A 17,542-nucleotide genomic window follows, 5' to 3' on the forward strand; every position below is an offset into this window, starting at 1 on the left:
TAAAACTCTTTTAATTTGTTTTGATAACTGAACTGTATAGACATGATTTTGTTGTTAGTTTCATAATTGAGATATTCTCTCGTGCATTTTGGCTGAGTGATTTCTCACTGTGCTTCATTTACAATGACACAGCCTCTAGAGTTTGCAGAAATCAGATGTTCATGCTTCTGTTTCATCATGCGTTACCTGTAATTAACTTTTATTGTCAAAACCTGTCAGACTCATGACCATCTTCTTGAACCAAAAATTATATTTGACACCTGTAAACCAAAATTAATCCTTAAAGTGATTTGTATTAATCTGGCATAGGGCCAAATCCCCAACAGGTTTAAGTCAGTATAAAGCTGATGACTTCATTTCTCTAACTTGATGTACAGCTGTGATCACGTCTACCCGCTGTTTTTTGGGGTTTTTTTTTTTTTTGCTACTGTGACCTTAAAATGTCTCTTCTATGTCCCAGAGAAAAGGAGCCATAACTTTCTCTGCTGATATTCTGATATCTGGTGCACAAGGGAGAGTGGTGACAAAGTGACCCTTAATTTTTTTTGCTTTCCATATTAGGGGTTTTTTTGGAGGGAAAGAAGTTTGCACCGTCTGCCAAAAGTGTTTCCTACCCACTTTGACAGTACCAGCATGTGTTAATAAATTCTACTTACTGTGATCAACCTGTTCTATTTCCCTTAAATTATTAGGTGGTAAAAAGAGCTAAAAAATCCCAAGTGCATATAAATTTCTGATTTGTTTTGTTTTAATTATTTTATTTTTTATTCCCAGGGAGTCAGGACAATGGTGACATGAAACTTTAGTAATATCTCTTGATCAAAACTGGCTGATCAACAGTTATAGAGTAGTCATTGCTTTAGAGTCTTTCCAAGAGATTTGTGAAAGTCTGTGGTTGAGTTCTTTCCTGTACTACCTGAGTGTGAGGAAGTAAGAGTTTAACCACTGCTTCTGGGTTACAGATAATGAATGTCAGCTATTACGGGCAGGGAGAAGAAATGATCAATTAGAAAGAGTCAAACGCAAAAGATACCACACATAGATAAGATCTAGAAGCAAGAGCATGTTTCAAAATGTTGCTTAATTCAGAAATTCCCTCTCCAATCTTTTATCTAAACTTGTGTGCTGAGGGAATTCTCTTGATACGAGACTTCTGCTTATTTGTTACTCCTTGTACTTACAATAGGGTTAAGGCTCTCAAAGAGAGAAAATTCCTCTGATGGAAGAGCAAAAGATTAAGGTCAGCATGGCATGCAAGACTGAGAAGAGTTTTGCAGAGAGCATTTATTGAGGTTTACTTCTATAGCAGATGAACAGTAATGCTATGAAACAAAATCTTCAAATCATTACTGTCCTTCAGAAGCACCAACATGATATATTTTTAATATGACATTTAAGAAATATGCTGGGGGGAGACAGTATGATTATATCCTCCCTAAACTAAGATTAAGAGAGAGATTTTTCACAAAAAGTTGAACTGCTTTAAATGACACAGTCCTTGCCTAGCAAAGGAAAACAACTTATTTTTTTTCTACCAATTCATTTTTTTCTTTACTGTACATTAGAATCTTGGTTAGAGAACAAAGCATGTTGCAGGCAGTAGCCCAAGCTCTTTGTTTTAGTGAGGTCATTATTATAAATCAAACAGAGAGCTCTTCAAAGTGCATGGAATTAATTATACAACTTTTTTTCTTTTTTATTTAAATCCAAACCTCTCTCCAGAGTAGGCAATGACAGACTTTGAAAGCTTGTTTACCATAGGAATAAATCAGTTAATTAAGCACTTAACTGAGGCACTGATGTATCTAAATACACAGGATTTCTGTAGAGTAGACAATTATTATTTGAATTGAAAAAGATATAAATTGAAAAGTATCTTTTAAGCTTGCTCGTGGTTTGTTGTGTTTTTTTTCTCCCCCCCCCCCCCCCCCGATTGATTTGTATTGTAATCCAAGATAATTTGTCAATACAAAGATTAATTCTTAAGGTTGTTCTGGTTTGTTTCCACACTAGAACATGGCTCATCAGCCACCATGTAAGTAACCATCCAGGAAAAATGGTATCTATCTCTGATTAAATAAGTGCCCTGGTTTCAGCTGAGATAGAGTTAATTTTCTTCACTGTAGCTGGTAGAGTGCTGTATTTTGGATTTAGTATGAGAATAATGGTAGCAACAAACTGATGCTTTAATTGTTGCTTAGTGCCTATAGAGTCAAGGACTTTTTCAGCTTTCCATGCTTTGCCAGGTGCACAAGAAGCTGGGAGGGGACACAGCTGGGATATTCCATACCATATTCCATACCCAGGGATATCCCATACCATATGACATCATGCTCAGTATATAAAGCTGGGGGAAGAGGAAGGAAGCGGGGGATGCTCAGAGTGATGGCTTTTGTCTTCCCAAGTGAACATTACAGGTAATGGAGCCCTGCTTTCCTGGAGATGGCTGAACACCTGCCTGCCCATTGGAAGCAGTGAATGAATTCCTTGTTTTGCTCTGCTTGCGCATATGACTTTTGCTTTATCTGTTAAACTGTCTTTATCTCAAAACATGGGTTTTCTCATTTTTATTCTTCTGATTCTCTCCCCCATCCCACCGGAGGAAAGAGAGAGCGAGTGACTGTGTGTGGCTGTGCTTAGTTTCTGTCTGGGACTAAACCAGGACAATAAGCACTGAAAGCATGCCATGTTTCACACATCATCATCATTTAGTGTGTATATTTCTAGAGAGATTGCTTTCCCACAATAACTAGTCCACTCAGCCTTAATTTTTCTGCTTCTGCATTTTCTATGTCTACCTCTACACCTTTTCCAGCAATATTACTGAAGGGTTAACTTAGTCTTTACCCTCCCCTTCCTATGTATTTATCTCACTGAAGCAGCTGTGGTAGTTGCAGTCACCCTACAAGTGAAATGGCAGACAGACTCCTCTGAGATTGCATTGCCACTCTGTAAGCAGCTGCTAGGGGAACACAAAGACACAGTGCACTTTATATATCTTTTCCCAGAGTCTCAGAATATTTTCTGTATGATAGCCCCTTTTCCAGCTGGCTTGAGAACTGAAAGTCCCAAGGCAGCTCCAGTAACCAAGCTTGTGGGCTGATAGACCTATTCATTGGACTATTAGGAGAAGCATCAATTTCTTTAACCAAGTGTTAAAAATGTTAATAAATCTGACTGAGGCTATATCTGATAGTGATTTTTGAAACCTCTCATTTTGAATATATTAATCTAAACTGCATCTGATGAAATAAGGAGGAGGGAGAAATAAAACCATCTTTACTTAAGAAAATATAAATATTTCTCTGTAAATGTCCTGCTTCTAGACAAAAAGTGATTCAAAACACACACACACGCTCATGTATGCATGTATATAAAATTGCATCTCACAAGAACTGCCTGTCAGTTTTACTTTAAAAGAGAGAATAATTGTGCATAATAGTGCTAAATAAGTCGTCTTCATTCTGGAAAGATAACTACTCAATTTCTATGTCTGAAGCAGAATATCAACTATGGACTCCAGGGGGGTGTTGTCTGCTTCTTTTCATCTTCAGCAGATGAATCTTGCCTATGGTGCTTGATTCATGACTCAAGGGAATATAAAATGCTACTATAAAATAAAAGATATCTACAATGAAAATACAGTTATAGATTATTGCACAGAACCGTGATGCTCTTCAGAGGGCTTTATAGAATAGAATCTTCAAATTCCATCTTTTTTTCTGCAATGAAAAGCAAACTCATAAGAAGACTTTTAGCTGACTTATAAAAGAATCAATCATATTTGGAAAGTTTGTGTATGGGTCGTTTTGTCTTTTGTTCCTTTAACTTTATGCTTCTGAGACACAGATTCTCAGATAGCTTTGAATAGTTTGCTGGGAGTGGAAAGATACAAGGCAGGATTACAAGACCAGAAAAATTTGATCGGATTTCAAATTCAGATCTAATTTCCTGTTCCTATGGCGGCTAGCAAAAGATGCTTCAGAGGAAGACTAAAGAAGCCTGTAGTAGACAGCATGAGATAACCTGTCCTTGCCTTTACTCCCATCCCAGTGTTTAACAGGAGATTTAAGCCTGAAAATTAATAGGAGACAGGACATTTAAGTAAGAAAATATAGCAATCTTCACCAAATAATCCTACCTGTATGGCCATTACCTCTGTAGACAGTCCCCATTCTTACTATTTTTATAACTGTCTAGTTTCCACTTTCTTTGTTTTGCTCACTTTCTCTAGCAACGGGTTCTGATTTTTTTTGAAAAGTACAAGTTATTAATTTCCTGTTCTTTGCATTTCAGGTCTATCGTGTGGTCCCATTGATCTTATGTCATTACAAATGAGAGCAAACAATTTGTCTGCCTTTCACAGCTTCAGAAATTTTTGAATCATTTTCCTTCTTAAACACTTATTTCCTTGGCTAAGTGACTCTAATCTTTTGTCTCCATTTTCATATTAGTGTTTTGTCAATTTCTAGCTAACCTCTATTACTCACCTCTGGTGTGGAAATTATTTTCTTAATACAGGACAATTGCTCCTAAACCCCATATTACAGGTGAAATCTCATTAATTTAGTGTTCATGCAGCCATTTCCCTATTATTGACTACTGTTTTTCACATGCTCATTTTGCCCAGCAAGCACTGAGGGGTTCTTCTTGCTGATATTTTCAGTCCTTGCTTTTTTATTTGGAACAAATGAGTGGATTAATATAAGATACTTCAAATTTATAAGTATTAAATGTATTTGTATATTGTACTCTTTTTGTTTTGAGATTTGAAGGAAGGGATGAAAGACCATTGCTATGGTCTTGGTTAATTCCAGAATCCCTGCTTCAGTTAGCCTTAGAGCACAGTAATACCTCTGTCTCACAGGAGGGGCTGAGCACAATGCATTGTAGGTCTTCTGTCCAGAGAGTCAGTCCCAACAACAAGTGACATCCAAAGAGACAAGGGCTGGTCAACACAAAGAAAGGACTGTTAAATCTATGGGGTTTGTAGCAAGCCTTAAAGCAAGCCCTATTTTTTTGTTTTTTTTTTTTTTATTTGAGCTCTATTTTTTCTTTAATAACATTTCTTTAGCAAGAGAAAGAGATTGTTGTCAGCTAGAAATGCTGATAGCATAGCTTTGAATACTAATGACTTGCACTTGGTAAAATTTATATTACTGTCAAAAGTCTTGGCAAAGTCATCCATACTGCTCAAAGTCAGACATGATGAAAGAATAATTTGCTCATAGAATAAGAATACAATGAGGCCACCAAAGTCCTCTTGCTGTGAGGTTGTCTCTGTGAAAGAGATGAGTAGGGAAGTTGCGATCCATCCTTGGAAAGATCCAGGTATCCAAAGTCCCTTAAAATGGGAGTTTTCACCTTGGAACCAATATTTCTGCTCTCTTTTTCCCATAAAGTCTGACCAGGATTTAATTGATTTTCTTTGTATAGGTAAGGTTAGGAGATATACCATTAAAGTGTTACACTTTAGGGTGATACAGTTTTCTACATCTGTCACAATAATTCAGGCCAACTCTGTGGCAAGACAAAAGTAGTAGCAGCCAAAAAAATGCAAGGCAAGTTTTTTCTTACTGTCTTTAACCTCCTCACCCCAGCCACTGCAATGCCTCATCCTGTCTACCAGCTTGATACAGCAGCAGCAGCTGCAGTGTCTCCTTCACCTGTGCCATGCCAGAATCCCAGATGCCAACTAGGTCAATGCAGAACATGAGCTGCTGAAAGAGCCATTCCCTGATTTATTTAGTCTGGGGGAGGGGGAATTGAGAGGGAGGGGAAATTGAGTGGGCAGGGAGGTAAATGAAATTTCCATGCACTCATATGTGAGATTTCTGGAAAGGAGGGGAGGTGTAAACAGACCAGAAACTTGAGACTGAATCTGGAAAAAAAGAAAAAAAAAAAAAAAGGCAAAATAAGCATATACATTTACATTTCTCTTTAAAACTAAGAACTCAAAGTGAAATTCCAGAAAGAATAACATCTATATTCATATCTGTACACAAACAAATATACATACATATATATCTACAAATACTTATAACAAGTCAGCCGTTATTTATTATATAGTGGGTTTGCTTGCTAGGCAGTGTCCCTAGCATGCTTGAACTCCATGGTTCATTCCAAAAAGTGAATTCATAACTTCTTTAACTTTATGTATGTCCAATAGTGGTTACAGGAAAAAAGAGACAGACCTTCAGGTTTTTGAGACAGAACATGCTTTGCTTTCTGTTTCTGTATAGTTTGATAGATACAAACTGAGTTGCCACAATTTTCATTTTATGAATAATAAAATAATAGCTATAGTTCCCTGGCAGAAGTTTATTTTTTAAATAAGAATGACTGAGAATACATTGATGGCATGAATTATCAGCATTAATAATACTTATTATTCTTGTAGTATACTGAATAATGACAGTGAGAGCAATTCTTTTTCCTAAAGTGATGCCTCAAGTCAGGATAGATAAAGTGAGTTCTAGTTAAAGACGAGTGAATGATGAGGATTTTTAAACACCCTTTCGTCTTAATACAAGACAGTTTTCCAGGCCTAGTCAATCATAATGAAATGTGGTAACACTAGTGACCATTATGACAGCAGAACATCTATATGGTAATTATTGACCTTTTCAAACATATTAGATTGTTATAAAGAAAATTGTGAAGTAAATCCATAAACATAAACCTCCTATTGAAGTATCTGTCCTTATGCCAAAACTTACCAAGCTAAGAGGAAGACCCTACAAAAAAAAAAAAAATATATCCCTCACATAGCCAGTTACTGTCAGGTTATCACTGAGCAAATGAAACGTGCTGTATAAAATATCTACCCCTGCAGCTCAGCCAGTCTATGAGTTTGGGAGCTTATCTAATGTTCATCACACCAGTCAGTAGCACTGGTGAAGTTCAGTCCCATACTCTTACAAAAAAAGATCATGTAGATATTTATCATATAGATGTTCTTTGATCTGTACAAAACATAGGCCGTTGCAAAACTAATTCTAAAGCCACATTTCTATGTTCTTAGCAAGTAGGACTTTGTTGGAAGTATTTCTATCAGTTGGAGCTCGAGAAAGCCCACTCAGAACTCATAGACTTTATTATAGTTATAAACTTGTGCAAAAGATCCAAGTCAAAACATTTATGGGTTTAGTATCAATATCACAAATTAAAAAGACTTTTAATAATGGCTGTGAAATTACAACTTTATACCACTCTAATGTTTTATAAATGCTAAGAAAGTTAACATCGCATTTCCTCCACAGCCTTAAATGATAAGTGACATGGTGATTCACAGATCATCAGAAAGTTTAAATAATCTTTGAATGAAAAAATACTCAAGAACCACTGATCTATACAAGGCAATTTTTAAAAACTTATCTTGTTTTTCCTTTGGCAGAAATAAAATTTTATAAGAATTTTGGTTTTCAATATACTTTATAGAGAAAAAGATATTGCCTCAGTCAATGGGAGAGGATCTGCAATTCTCAGGTCAACTTATGCCTGCATGGCTGATGTTGCGATTAAAGGACGAATTCTAAGCAATGAGGACTGTTGGGGAGAGATTGAATCCAACTAAAAGGAAAAGAGGAAGAAAGCATCGTTGTCAACAGGTTTGCCAATGTTGAGGGTTTTAAACCAGGTTGCTGGAAGGTGGAGACCAAAGCTTAAGAGAAGCTGAGGAACAGGAAGCAAGGAGAAACTGTCCAGAGGACGACATGGTGGAGAAGGCTTTCACAATTGTTCTGGGAAAGCAGCACAACTGGGGACACAGCTTTAGTGCCTGCATACAGACTCACATACAACAGGAAAAAAATAAAACCAAAACCATAACAGGAATTATGCACAGTCATAGAGACATGATGATATAAACATGATGATATGATGGGGACATGATAATATGGTGGGACAGCCTGCACAGCTGGAGTGCTTGGATGGACAAAAGGTCTTTAAGAAGAGAGAAGATATGGGGGTAGCTGTGAGCTGCTCGCTTGCCCAGAGCTTCACTATTAAATGGGTGATGAGCTGGTCAAGAATTTACAGTCAGGGTCAGAGAAGGCCAATGATGGAGGTGTAATGGTAGACGTCGCTGGTGGATCCTAAGACAGAAGAGGAAGTTGGTGAACTCTTTATTAAGCAGTTTGCTACCAGTGGTGTTCCTCAAGGGTTGGTAATGGAGTTTATACAATATATTATGTTCATTGGTGATTCGGATTATGGGACAAAATACATCCTCAACAAATTTGTGTGTGACAACAAACTGGGTGGAGTGCTGATATGCATCAGGGTTGGTCTGCCATTCAGATTGATCACAACAAGCTGGAGAAATTACGTGAACCTCAACAGTGATGAATGTGAAGTCCTGCACCAGAGGTTGAATAACCGCATGTGGCAATACAGGCTGGGCACTGCCTGGCTAAGCAGAAGTTGCACAGTAAAGGTCCTGGTAGGCATCAAGTAAAACACAAGCCAACTGTGTGTGCTTGCAGCAGTGATGGTTAACTACTTACCGGGCTGCATTAGTAAAAGTGCACCCAGCAGGCTGAGAGAAGGAATTAGTCACGCCTATTTGGCACTTATGAGACCACATCTGGAGACACAAGTTCAGAATTGCTGCTTTCACCACCCAGTATGAGAGAGCAACTGGAGAGAGCTCAGTGCATGGACACTAAGATGTTCAGAGCAGGAGAAAATGACATACAAGGTGGGGGGTGAGGGAGCTGAGTTTGGAGGGGGCAGATTGACGAGGAACATAGTGCTATCTTCAGCTAGTTCATGGGCAGGTACAGAAAAGACAGGGGCATTATTCCCTGGCTGCTCAGCGACAGGATAAGAGGCAATTGCTACCTTTTGCAGCAAGGGAAATTCTTACCTGACATAAGGAAAAATTTCTTCACCCGTGAGGATGGTCAACCACTGAACAGGTGTCTAGAGCAGCTCTGAAACCACCACCATTAAGGATATTCAAAACTTAGCTGGAAAAGGCCCTTTAGTAAGCCTGTTTCAAGCAAGTGTTTTGACCACCTGAACCCCCAAAGTCTTTTCCAGTCTAAATTGTTCTACAAACCTATATAACAATAACAACTAAACAAAAGATACAATCTGATGGGTGGGGAGAAAGAGCCACTGTTTGTAACTGGCATAGCTAAATAAATGACATGAAATCTTATTTATTCCTTTCTCCCCATGGGATTAAAACTATCTGTAAACAAACTCCCTGTCACTGGATTTTATTTAACTCACTGTTTATAATTCTTAACTAGTCATCAGAAACTCTTCAAATTTAATTAGTTCCCTTGTTCTCATGAAATCAAATTGCAGTCTTCACAAAATAGTTTTTTTATTATTTTAAACAATATTTTCTTTTATTCTGAAATTCTAATATGTGGGAAGTTTCCATTCTAACAGGTTCCAGCAATTTTCCTACAGAAGTGAAGTTTAAATCATTTAATTTTACTGTCTCAAGACATAATTTTTGGCATTTGATCCAAGCAAGACTCTATCTGTAGCCAAAGGACAGACCTTGTTGTAGGGTTAGATTAAATACTCTTAGGGAATGGGTGTTCACTGGTTGCTACAGAGGGATAATGAATGACTAGCTAATAAATATTGAATTTATGCAGATACCATTACATGAAATTATTTTCATGCTTACTCCCTAATTGTTTCGTAGTCATGCAGCTGTAATCTTGTTGGCCTAAAGCAATACCAAACCAACGTAAGAATATGTCCATGCATTGTGTAGAGTCCTTTAGTGGAGTAATTAAGTTGGAAACTAGGAACCAGCTGGGAAGTACTAGATTGCATTGAACATTTGCTTATGTTTGCAGGTTTGGTTTTTTTACTTTGTATCTCTAAGGACCTGTTATATTGTGAAGACAGCAGACCTGACCTGGAGGGATCTGCATGGCCTTTTCTTGAATCCTGAAGTCTGCCAGAGAGACATATGTGGTGTTAGTGACAGCTGCCCCGTGTCACCAGCGTGGAAGCCCTTCCCCAGTCACCAGCCGAGTGGTACATGGGTGCTGCCACCCACGGTCTCTGATGGCTGGAAAGGTGGCAGCTATGCAGTGAAGGGTCAATTAATGTGTGAAGGTGACGGTGTGTGTTATTGTGTTAGGCTAGATACTGTCTGCACGCAACTAAAACATTACTAATAAGATTAGAAATTATAATTGTAATACTGTTTTTCACATGGAAAAGGGATAGTAGAACTCAGTATTCCTCATGCTGATTCAAACACCACTTTCAGTGCAAATTGATCTTCTGGTTTCAGAGCTTTAATTGCCCTGTGACCAGCAGGTATCAAGGGCAAGGAGCTTACCAGATGACTTAATGAGTTCAGGTAGCGTTGTGCAGCTTGGGTCCCAAAAGCAGTATAGATGCATTAATTTGGCATGTTTTGACATGATGACATTGTTGATATGAAAAACAATACCAGAGTGAGGAAAGTTTGAGACATCTCCTCATACTGAGGCCTTTTAACCAGTTCTAGGCTGACTAGCTAGTGCAATTACTGCCAAACCGGGAGTCTACATGGTCACTTTACTAACCTGCAGTGCAGAGACACTTCTACAGTACTTAAAAAAAAAAACCAAAACCCACATGCCTGAATCTTTTTTTTTTTTTTTTCAGGCACATCTCATTCCTCAAAATGGGCATATTTACATCAAATTACTCATCATTTTTTCTCTCCCTTGTTTTAGAATTTCCTACTCCCAATAAATTTTGCTGACCAAGATGGTTCGCTGCCGAACTCTAACACCATGATCACACTGAACAGCATTCCCCTGTGTAATGCCAGAACGAATGACTTCAGGTAGATGACTTAGATGAATGCATTGTAGGAATTTGGCTTAGATCCAGGGCAAATCTGAAGGGCTTCATAATGACTGGTTGGCCTGATTTCTTGTTGTGATTACACATGAAGCACTTGGTGAGGAACGTCCTCTAAGCAGTAAGCCCATTCACACATTTGGTGAATATTATATATCAAAACTCAATGCACTGGCACGCTGTAGTTATGGGCATTGTCCAAAATACACATATAGAGTAATAGAAAAAGAAAATATGAAAAAAAAGTATTTGCATATGTTTGACAAACAACAGGATTTAATGACTTTTTCCCATTTAGAAATATGGATATTTTCACATATTAATTAGTGAATTCATCTGGCAGTCCTGTAGATTGACAGTATTTGCTCTTGGTATGTTCAGGTATTATATGTCTATGAGGACAGGAAAGGAAAGATATTTCTTGCTGCATGAGTGCAGAATATGCCTATTGCAACTGACCCAATCTGTCAGTGAAAACAGATACTTTGTGTGCTGAGTTCTATAAACACACCAGGGCTAGCAATGTCAGAAGTGTGCACACACAAAGAAGGAGGGGGAGGCATTTAACATAATACAAGATAACAGTTCAAAGAGTAGTAGTAGTAATAATTATAACAAATTTATCAGAAATATAGTCTGGATATAAGCAAAAATGTCTTGGCATAGAATATTCATCTACAGTAAGCTTTGGAAACCATATTGCCTGGCAAATTTTAATAACAGATAAAAGAAGAAAGGCATCTTGGTAAATTTACTACAGCAGGAAAAAGTTGTTTTCAGGAAGAAATCATTAGATCCTTTCCATCACCGAATTTCACTTTCCTAAACATGAAGATCTATCAGGATGTTTTCTGCAAATCTTGGAAACAATAGGCTACAAGAAATTAACATTTTTCAGATGTACTTTTGACATATGCTTTCCAAGCTGGTGAATAAAACTGTGGGAGATGGACTGAAACTTGACAGTTGCAGTGTAACTGTCAAGATCTAACCAAAAAACACAGAAGAATACACTAATAGCTGTGAACCGCACTCCTTAGAGCATCTCCAGCCAGTCTGTGCTGATAACAGAGCAGGTACCCCTCAGTGATGACACAATGCTTAATTTATTGAGCATCTACCACATGCAATAGGTTACCACCATCAACTGCAATAGTGGAATCAAAACATCTAGGCTGACATAGACAGATTTGTACACATACACACCCCCTTTATAAATAGCAGCCAAAAGAGCTATAAACAGCTGTCAACATAAATCTTATTCATCTGTCCAACAGCTAGCACTTTTCATGCCACTGAATATCTAAATGGGCAGGTTCTGCTCCTATGAAGCATTTAAAAGAATTTAAAGAGGTTGTCATTCTGACACATTAAATCAGAACATACCTGTTATTTATACTGTGTGCATTAGTGCTTGTGTATGTGTGTGTACTTAGACCTATCTAAAGATAAACACAGGCATATTTTTTACCTCACTCAGCTTCCCCTGAGTTTCTTTTAACTGAATAGATTATTAACTGCTCTCTGGCTGACTTTGTTGGCCAGTTTCATTCCACAGGAAAAAAATATTACTAACTTACAAACACAAATAATTGAGATTTAAGGAAGAAACGTTTATGAACCATTAACTAATACTTTCTGCCAGTACCTGCCTCAGTACTAAGAATGAAAGAGATGGGAGAAAGGTGTTATTTTAGCCTTAGAATAAGGCTAAAATAAGAAAGCCTTATTTTAGTAATTCACATATTAAAGAAATGGACAGCAGAAAGACCAAGGTCTCCAGTTATCTTTAACAAGAGACCGATTCTGTTTCCACTGAAGTCAATGTGTATAGAAGTAAAATGATAGAAGAGCATGGGGACTCATTTCAAATGTGGAAAAGTGTATATTTACTTTTTGAAGTTTATTTATTTATTTTCTATCAGACAATTAATATATTCAGGAGCCCCAGCATATCCAATACCTGATAATTAGTTAAGGATATCGCATTCACAATAGACAGTGAAGATTTCAACAAATGGCTTTTCACAATCTCTTCTATGCAGTGCAAGGAAGTCAATGTGCAACTTCTTCCTTTCCCCCTGCTGGTTGGTCTGACAGCGAGGATGGGATCAGGGTTGCACTTACACAACTTTGAACAACCTTGTGCTTCCTCCTTCTGATCCCATGCGTCTTGGATGTTGGGCTACAGAGGGACTTACATTCAAAAGGAAGTCTAGGAAGAACTCTTCATCCTTCTCTGAGGAGTCTCTGATGGTAGAACTCCCCTTTTTGTGGTAGTTCTCTAATGCTTATGCACTGTAGTCCATCTTCAATACCCAGGTGGACCACTAAAGAAAATAAGATACTTTTTTTAAATAAAGGTGCACAGGCTTGAACTCAGTGAGTTTATTATTAAATACGTGTTTGAACTGGACTTTGTTCGTTCAAGCACATGCAGTTGTGCATGCACAAACAGCCTCAGCTGAGTAACCAGCTAAAGCAGGGGTGTAACACTAAGATTTAGATAGCAGCTTCAAATGCACCGTGATGTAGGCAAGGAGGATCTTTTTCCCTATGTGCTGCAAAGATGTGCAAATGAAGGTTAGGGGTGCAAGGGAAGTTATTTTAATTTCAAAGTGTGGTTGAGAGGTTTGCAGTGCATGAAAAAATAGCTGAAAGTTGTGGTTTACTATTTCTGCAAAAGAATGGTATATCTCATTACAGAGGATCTTATAAACTACATTTAAGTATACGTTGTGGGGGAAAAAATGGGTAGAGTCTCAAAGAGGAAGGGTAAGGGGAAATCAACAAAGCAGTTGTTCAAATCAACAATTCAGGCAAGAATTTTTGCTAGCGCCACGACAATAAAATCAGACTTTGACGTGAATGCTCAGAATCCTATTAAGGAGGCTACAGGAGTGTTCCCTTCTAAACTGTACTGTGATGGTTCAATTGTGTAATCATGCAATAGTGGCCTAACATTTTAAAGGGGATTTTAAGATAAGCTGCAGTCAACGCTGTTTCTGATGGTTGTACAGCTCCACCGATATTAGTGTTTCAGGGACCAACAGTTAAACACTAGATTCTAAGCAGCTGCATGTCACAGGCACTGTGTATATGGAGAATGCAAGAACAATATTGTTCCCCTTGCTAACATGAAGAAAATGGCTGGTGATTAAATGTCTGAAGCCTTTTCTTGCAGAATGTTTTTCCCAGGCTGTTATAAAGGAAACAGTAGTCACTTACAATTGTTACTGTAGCGTAAAAATTAAGGTCAGGTTCAAAGAAGTATTTAAACCTTTTTAGAGTGTGATTAGTCATGCTTTGAGTGTAGTGCAGCTAATTATTTGCTTAGAGGTAGACACATGGCTTAAATGCCTTGATATGATGTGAAAATAAGTAAAATGAATTCAAAGATTATTAGTAAAATAGATTGAACAGAATTACTTACAAAAGCATTGGTAACAGGAGGACCAATCAGCTCTGTCCTGGTCCACCAAATGAGACTCAGGCAGCAAACTCTGTGCTGTGAATAGGGGTAAGACATAGAGGTACACATTGTTAGTCATGAAAGCGAACTTAACATTTACTCCTACAATACTTCCCCTTTTGTGTATGGGTCTCCATATGGATGACTGAGTCTTTGAATACAAAGAAGCTCCACAGACTTTCTACTGCTCTTGACAGCACATGATAGATCAGCCAACTGCATCTCATGCATGAAACCCAGGAGCAGAGAGGAGGCCTTGTTGTTTGTTACTTGCTACTGTATGCATATTTTCAGCATAGAGGAGAAACTGTGGGACATATATATGATACAGGTGTCAAACCAGTGTGACTAATGCTCAGGGCAAAGAGTTGACAGTTTTGAAGAGAGGTGGAATAATCTAGAAGTGGGTGTGATGAAAGAACCAGACGATGGCATACAAAGACACATGATGCCTCCACTGGAAGTGAGAAGCGATACTAGTGTTCAGTAGGGATGCTGGACCAGTGACTTGTGGAGGGATTTTCAAATAGGATAAAAATGTGAGTGTGATGTAAATTAAAAAAGAATATCAGAAAGCCCTAAGAAATTGTAAAATGCTATTGTTACTATTCCAGATGACTACAAATGCAAATATGTCATATTACTACAGTTCCTTTAATTATTCTCTGTTGAAAATTATTTTAAGTCTGAAAGGAACAAGAGTTTAAAATTTTCATATAAACTATGAAATCCATTTTCTACTGACTTCACAGTTGTCTTCTGCCAGATGGATTTCTCACTGTTACTGCACACATTGACAAGTGAGAATGTTGTCATTTTTGAAAACGCTGATGTGAGCCCTCCTACTTAGCCTGCAACCTGTGTGTGAAGTTACTTTTCCTGAATCTTTCAAACTGATTTCTTGCCCACCACAGTAGTGAAAAAGGCAGTATATATCAAATACACACTACAGTAAAGGTAGTGTTTAGCATTGCTATGGAAGTGTTCTCAATTTCCATGTTTTTCCAGTCTATATTAAAGTCAAATAATGGAGTGTTAGTTGTTTTTACAGGGAGAAAGCTCTCAGCACGGGAATGGCAATTAAGCCACTTAGTAAGCTGTATTCAGGGCATTCAGCAGGCATGTGGGAGTCACCAGTTCAGTGCGTTTGTTCTGCAACCATCTGAATAAGACTGCATAGACTCCACTTCCCAGTTACAATCCTAAAGTATTATTCTGTGGACCAATAAAAGTACTGTCAAAAAGTGGTATATGTCCAGTAAGGATCATTAGGAGAGACTTTAAAAACTCTTGGAGACTCAGGAGTGACCTGAACTGGGCAGAGCACTGACCTGTACCTTCAGCTTGTTGTCTTCCTAGCAAGAATCTCGCAAATCACTCCACAGTCCAAACCGTACTTCATAAAGAAATATATTTAATTAAAATGTTCCTAATTCAGTCCAGCATTTAGTATGGACCACAGCTGTGTTTCAGCTATGTTTTTAAAAATCTACTAACAATTATGTCAGTTCTATTTCTGAGGTGATTGCAGAAGTTTGGAGAGATATTTTAAAAACAATATTCTGTACCCACTACAAGCTGCACAAGCTGATGCTAGAATAGTTCTCAGTACAGTAAATCTGGGGGAAAAAATGTGCATTGCTGTAATTTTGTCAGACTAACACCCGATTTCTTCAATTTGTCAAGAAAATATCTGTAATATAAATTGACAGTAAATAATTCAGATGGCTTATCAGTAGATGAATGAGTTTGGTGGCACAATATGCAAGATGTTGCTTGCCTTAAAATTTGACGTACAGTGTTTCACTGATATTGCACATCACGTGTAACAATCCTACTGTAACTCAGAGTGAAAAAGCAAATTAAATCTTTTTTTTTTCTTTTGTGCATGTGAAACCTATCTATGTGCAAAGGACCAAGTAAATGAGAATAAAACAGTCTAGAAGGAAGAAGAGATATTCGGTTTTCCAGTCCTGACTCTCACTACCACAGGTTGTGGTCAGTTACATCTGCCCACCTGTTCCAAATTCCCCATTGCACTAATAGCCTTCTGTCAGGTTTGTCTCTGTATTCCCATCGTCCTTTATTTTCTGTTTTGGCCTTTTTCTTTCTTCAAGCTGGAAGAACACATCCCACTATTTCCATCTCTAACCTATAACTTTTTACAGTAATTATAATCAGAGCCAAAACACATTCAGAGTCACTCGGGTAAAAGTCTTTTTGAGTGTATTCTTTGACAAAAGACAAGCTATAAAGGAAGAAAAAATTAGCATTTACAGAAAAAGTTTTGTGTAAGCTGACTTCCACAGTAATAACAATTGACTAACATTTTTATGATTTTCTGTTTCCAGGTTTTGGTGAACCTAATTGGCACTCTGTTCTAAGGTTATGCATACACTTTATCTTTTACATTGGAACTTTACCGTGTTAGATCCAAGGAATACAATTTGACATTTGGAAGATAACTTTCTCAAAGCTATTGATTTTATTTTGGGATATCTATTCAATCAAAGCTAGTATCAAAAATGACAAGGCACATCAGAACATGTTTATGTGGTGCACAAATGTGCATGAACAACTATATTTTTATTTGGCTGAATAAGATTAAATTACTGTATTTGTTTTTCTTTCAACACAACTCAACAGTGTTTTTGGAGTTTACTCCTAAAGAAAACTAATAAGTAGGATATAGTAAGTGGACTGGTACTGCATGTAGACCAAAAGTCACATTCAACTAATTTCTGATTCAATTTCACTGAAGTGGAAACTATGTTAAATTCAACCCGTCTGTTATGCAAAAAGTTCCAGCTCTGTTTTGGCCTGATGGATTCAGGGTGATTTTATGCAGTTTGCACCTCATGTCTTGGGACAGTTAGAAAGCAGTAGTCCCTGAGATGTGAGCTGTATTTCAAGTTTAGGTTCTCTTTTCCTTTGGATTTCTCCTCCTCTTTTAGATCACAAGCCTAAAATGTAGTAAACACCACTAGTGAAAATATCAGCAGTTTTGGTAGCCTTCTAATTTAAAGGTGTGGTGAGCTAAGAGGTTTACTCTATTTAATATTAACTCTAAGTGATTTACCTAACTGTAAGTGATTTACCCTTGTCATAGTTTAAATTACATTGCCTCTCCTTACCACCCAGGAGACATAGTTCACCACATCCCAGGTGCAGAACAAGAGCTGACCAAGCTCTCCATGGCAGGGATTTCAGCACAGCCTCTGTTGCTGTGTTCCAAGG

The sequence above is a fragment of the Phalacrocorax carbo genome, chromosome 2, assembly GCF_963921805.1.
Source record: "Phalacrocorax carbo chromosome 2, bPhaCar2.1, whole genome shotgun sequence".
Classification (NCBI taxonomy): domain Eukaryota; kingdom Metazoa; phylum Chordata; class Aves; order Suliformes; family Phalacrocoracidae; genus Phalacrocorax; species Phalacrocorax carbo.